Consider the following 5,849-nt stretch of genomic DNA (forward strand, 5'->3'; position numbering starts at 1 on the left):
TTACGGGAAACTTTCCCACAGCCTGCACACAAAGAAGGCCGTCAAAAGGTAAAAAGGATGAGAAAGAATAGAAATTTAACACAGTGTGTAAAACAGGAGGCAAAGTGTGGAAGAGCGGTTACTCGATGAGAAAGAGGCTCTTTCGGAGTGGGAGTCCTCTTCCCTTTTCAGTGATCCACAGATTTTCCGGGCTTGATAGAAGTTTAAAAAAGGCCTGACAGAGGGTCTGCTCAGTTTGGCTCCTGTCCTCTCTCTGCTGAGTCACCTGCTGCCATTTTGTCCCCTAGCTAGACCTCTGATTGCACTTCCTGCCGAACTTCCTGTCAGGTGGAGGCGACCGACCAGCACCTGGTGGCCCCGCGGTTTTCACAGCTGCGGCCGCTGCTGCTGCTGGACGACATCACATTCCTGGCATTGCTCGCTGGTTGGAAATCCAATGGCCGGCTTCCGTTCGGGAATGCCTCCCTCACAGAGTCCCTCTCAGCCTCTGATCCCCGGCCGCCTCTCACTTTATTTGAGTTAGCTATTTAAAGCCCATGCTAAGTGCGGCGCTTCTGCTCTGGCTGCACAGAGAAGCAAATGCACAGTCCATCTCACACACTGAAACCACACCAGCCCACAAATAATCCCTCTCCTATTTTTAATTCGGTGGGCTGAGGGGACACAGCCTGCAGGGCTGACTGCGACCAGGCCAACAAACTTTCTTTTTTATTTGTTATGCAAGGCTTTGTTACTGTGCCAAACATGGTCAGTATGTGTTCAGCTTTCAGTAATTTGACGATATAGTGGTACTAATTACCCAGTTTATCACAGGTGGTACATACATTTACATAAGTACTGTGTTTAAGTAGAACTTTGAGGTACTTGTTCTTTACTTTAATATTTACATTTTAGGCTACTTGTCACTAGCCTAGAAATCTAGACACATCCTAGCGGCAGCAAATGTAATTTGCAGCCAGGGTCAGTCAAGCAACTCTCCGTTGGCTTGCGAGCTGAAAAACAAATTCTGGTTAGGCCAATCACATTGTGTATAGAGTTGGTGGGCGGGCTTAACGTAAGTACAGCAGAGCTGCTACGGTTCCGCGTGAATTCCCTGCTACTTGAAAACAAAGAAGATGGCTGCTGCTGCTGCTGCTGCTGCTGCTGCTGCTGCTGCTGGCGAACAGCGGTCTTTCGATTCAGCTTTGGCCGCGACTCTGGAAGACTTTAAGCACTGAAGTCTTTCTTAAAAAAGGAAGTTGTGTTTGGAGTTTTGCCGACCGGATACGGCAAAAGTTTATTCTCTCAACCAGCGTTGCTCTGGTTGGTAGTAGCACTATCAGGAATTTGAAAGAATTTGAAAGAAATTTGAAAGGAATTTGAAAGGAATTTGAAAGGAATTTGAAAGGAATTTGAAAGGAATTTGAAAGGAATTTGAAAGGAATTTGAATTTGATTTGGCTCTATATGAATTAAACTGAACTGAACTGAACTGAACTGAATTGAACTGAATGATAACCATTTATCCCGCCCCTCGGATTGAGCCCTGCCTACGCTGAGTTCCCAGACCCAACATCTTGATGTGGGTCTGGGCTTGTCAGGTTAACTTGTTACGTCTTCGGCCCTACAATTCAGTTGATTTTTCTGGTAAGCTAGTTCAATAAAGGAAAGTTTTGAATGTGGAACTTTTACTTGTAATGAAGTATGTAGGCTTTATACTACAGATAAGAGTATCTAGAGAGTTAAGTTGTGTGTTGGTAGTAAATGTACAGTGGAGGTTTCAGTTTTTTCCATGAATACATGGTGCATAAAAACTAACATTAGAGGCTATGGTTCATGATTGCCATGGGGTGAAACCTCGGGTTGTTTAACAAAGTAACATTAATTACACAATAACACTTGTTGAAAATAGCATGATTACATTGAAAAGCATGTCATGTGATTAGCTACTTCAGTACACAACATACTAGGTCTAGACCAAGTCTTGTTTAACAGAAGTACTCATTGTTAGGGTGAGCATGCGTTTCCTTTAGTAGTCCCATTAGTGGTCCCTTCTTTCTTCTGGCTGGCTGGTAGTGGGTGGAGCTTAGTAATTAACCTGGTGGCTCAGGTGTGGTAAGACTGCTGGGTAGCAGTGTCCTGTTGAGCGACTGTGCTGCTGAACAACCTTGAGAGTGGGGCGGGGACAATTTGCTTTTGTCCTAATTCGATTTTTTCACAATAGATAGGTTCTGATTCGATTTGTGTTGTGATTTGATAGTATTGCGTATCGCGACTTTCTTTTCCTTCTTTAACAACAGAGCATGAATAGAAGATGAATAATCACCTCTAGAGACAATATATCATGAGCCATTCCTAAAAAAGTTATGTCATGTTAGTCAGTCACTCTGACATTTATTGAAATTGTAAACAACTACATAACATACTATAACGTATTTTCTGCTTTCACTCGTTTTTGCTGGAAACGAATATGATGTAGTTGCCGTCGGGGGTACTGTATAAAAAAACAAATATTTTGTGTTTTGTTTTTTTAAATCATTGCAAAAGAAATCAGGATACATACGTGAATCAATTTTTTTTCCCACCCTTACTTGAGAGGGAGAGTTTTGGACCAACCAACAACGAAAAACTGGAAAAAGGATCGCTGAAAGATGCCGTGATGGGCTGGCCGCTCGTAGGCAACTCTCGGTCAGAGCTAGCCGTTGTTGCTGCCCGGAGGTTAGCCCACACCCCCCCACTGCCAGGCTTCTCTTTACAACGCACACTTTATGGGAATGAACTTACCCTAGACACGTTAAGAGCCGAACTGTGTCATTCTGATAACACTATTTATTCAAGAGCTCTGTTTTTTTGACAAAATGACCCAACACAGTGTATATCTAAGTAGACTTTTGTGTCAATGTGATGAACATTTGAACCATATTTAGTTAAAAAGACATTCCTGTGTGGATTTCTTAACAGAAATATCACTGACCCCTATTGGTAACTGACCCCTTACACACAAACACACCTGTATGTGAAGTTGTATGAGCAGGAAATCAGTGTTACTCCACATCACGGAAGGTGATTCATGTTTTAGATTCATGTGTTTGTGTTTTGTGTTTGACACAATAGCGAAACATAAACACACCCCAGAAATATGGTCCTAATACTCTGCCGCATCAGAGACTCAGACAGTTTGTGGGTGTGGCTTTATGAAACACACACACACACACACACACACACACACACACACACACACACGCCAAATCACTACCTTTCTCGCCTAAACGTGCTCTCAGGCACATGCTGAGAAAGCAGTGCTTATATGGCTGGCCTCTTCATTGCATTGTCTCTGGTATAACTAACTGAAACACACCGTTTCTGTACACAGACACGCACGCACGCACGCACACACACACACACACACACACACACACACACACACACAAAAGGTCTGGGTTGTTGGGTATCAGCGTCAGTCTTAATGAAACTGTCTCCAGGGGGCGGGGCCGGGGTAATGTCCCACACAAAGAACTCCCGCTGGGCCACCGAGCCAACCAGAGGCCAACAGATTAACTTGCATTACATCAGCATCCCAACATACCCTAATGAGTGAGGGATTATTTGTGTGTGTATGTGTGTGTGTGTGTGTGTGTGTGTGTTGTGTGGTGTGTGTGTGTGGTGTGTGTGTGTGTGAGAGAGTGTCGGCTCTCATGCCATTGCAATTATATGCGATGACTTACTTTTGCTGATTCAGTCAATTTACCATTTCAGTTCAGATCAAATCAGCTGTGCAGGAAGGCGTGTTTGGGGACAGACGCATCTTAAAATACATTTTGCCTCGTTTAAGCTACTCTAACTAATATTTTACATAAACACTATATATATATATATATATATATATATATATATATATATATATATATATATATATATAACCATCAGAAATTGTTAGCCTCTTTCAGCTCAGTGTTTTGGGCTGTATAGCAATCAATCAACAGCAGCAGCAACTGTTTCCAACAAAAAAAGATTCTGATTGGCTGGTGTACAGAGGGGAGCATTGACAGAAGTAGGTAAAGAGACGGATATTTTTCTCAGGAGTTGGTGGAGACCAAAAACAGAGCTAAAAGTAAGTAAACATCTGACTTTATGTATCAGGTGAACACAAACACGACTCTTAATCAATGCTAGTGTTGCTCGGTGTCTGCTGAATGTTTAAATAAGCAACTGTTGGCCGACACATTTACCACATTAACTTCATAAAATACGTACTTTTTTTTTTTTTTAGCTGCCCCTTCCAAGTGGCCAAAAAGTCAATTACGCAGCTTCAAAAGGTTTGTAACAACTTGGGGCTTACCTTCATTGGGGTGGTAGGTTTTATCGTATCATCTCAATGAGAACAATAAAAAGATACATACCAAGTTCCTTTTGGAGGTGATGAAACTATATCACTAAAATACGTAAGACAATCAGGTTTTTAGACAAACTTGTTTGTTAGAGAATTTGAAAGTTACATTAGGGCCCAAACTGTCTGTTGTAAACACCCATCACAGTTTAAAGACCAACTTGCTGGTTCAACTTTGGCATGCTGTAATTACTGTAGTTGTGCACAGTTCTTTTTGGTGCATGGAGTGATTACATTTCAAGTGTGCTCACTTTTAGGGTAACCCGCAAACAAAATGGTTTAGACCATCTGGATGAACTCTGATCATCTGACTGCTTGTATTTCTTGTATAATGTTATCATGTTATCAACTGATACAAATGATGCACAAAACTATGAAAACCAGACCAGAAGACCAAAAATGCAATAAAGTGTAATTTCCCTTAAAGATTATTACACAACTTACATGTTAGTGTGCTGTGCGTGTTTTGGTTTGTGTGAGGAAAGTCAGTGAAATGGTGTTTGTGCGTCTCTTTGTGCTGGGTCCTGCCTCTCTACACAATGTTTTATTAGACCCAACGTACCTCTGGTTCACATTTCAACTATGTTTTTTCCATCTTCAGTTTCAGCCTCATTCTTTCTCCTTTTCTCTTTTATTTCCTGTCTTTTATTTGGATTTGTCTGTGCACTTAAAAACTTTACAGAATGTTGGAACAAAGTAGTGAGTCTTGGATGCCATGACCCAGTTTTCTTTCTGTCTGCTGTCAAGGGAAGAAAGCAGAGCCTTAAAAGGGGACCAGGACAGAGGGGTGCTCAGAGTCAAATCAACAAAAAAAATCAATCAACTGATTAATTGAAGATAGAAAAAGTAAATAAACTCTGAGTGGAGGGAAACATAAAATGAGAGGGGCAGACAGAAATAAAAAAGGGTTGTTTGGGATGGCTGCACAATAGGCACCAGTGTGGAGAGCCTCCAATACATCTCTCCACATCTCTCCTGTCACACCCTTCAAATGTAACCAAGGGTTGCCAGGGTAATGCTGGGAGGAAATGAAGGGACGAAAGGCATCCGACTGCCCCCAGCAGCCTCTAGTGTCTGATCGTCACTGTACCGAATACCATTTATTGAGCTCCAAAGCTACAGTGCTTTTCAACAGTGAATATTCAAAGTTTTGGTAACAGCAGGGAAACCAACACTTCGAACATACCTGAAGGCAGCTTCAGTTCACTGATGAAGAGAGAAAGAAAAGAGACAAAGCTAGAGATGAAGCGACTGCTTTGTTGTTGAAGGACACAGTCACCTGCTGTTAGACAAAATCCTGGGCAGTTCAGTGCTTGTGTTTCATTTTTTTTTACCATCATAGTGTTTAAAACTTTGTTGTCGCAGCAATAGAGGCAGTGTTGTTTCGCCCGCAGCAATACGGCCTGACGAGTCTGATTGCCGGTTAACGCTACATGATTGTCCACCGCAGCATGACTTTGGGTTGCTTTTCTCAAAAAAAGGTT

The 5,849-nt window shown here is 42.1% G+C and overlaps 1 protein-coding gene and 1 long non-coding RNA gene across 2 annotated transcripts in view; one reads left to right on the forward strand and one right to left on the reverse strand.

Moving 5' to 3' along the window:
- The window catches only part of tns3.2 (tensin 3, tandem duplicate 2), a 56,991-nt gene extending 53,769 nt beyond the window's left edge, over nucleotides 1–3,222 (forward strand). Inside the window, exon 28 of the transcript XR_004333392.1 lies at nucleotides 3,180–3,222. The gene's annotated coding sequence lies outside the window, so the exon portion shown is untranslated. The remainder of the gene's footprint in view (nucleotides 1–3,179) is intronic.
- The window catches only part of LOC116695263 (uncharacterized), a 62,364-nt gene that overhangs the window by 6,019 nt on the left and 50,496 nt on the right, over nucleotides 1–5,849 (reverse strand). The gene's annotated exons all lie outside the window — the stretch shown is intronic.

This window comes from Etheostoma spectabile, chromosome 9 (assembly GCF_008692095.1).
Source record: "Etheostoma spectabile isolate EspeVRDwgs_2016 chromosome 9, UIUC_Espe_1.0, whole genome shotgun sequence".
Lineage (NCBI taxonomy): Eukaryota > Metazoa > Chordata > Actinopteri > Perciformes > Percidae > Etheostoma > Etheostoma spectabile.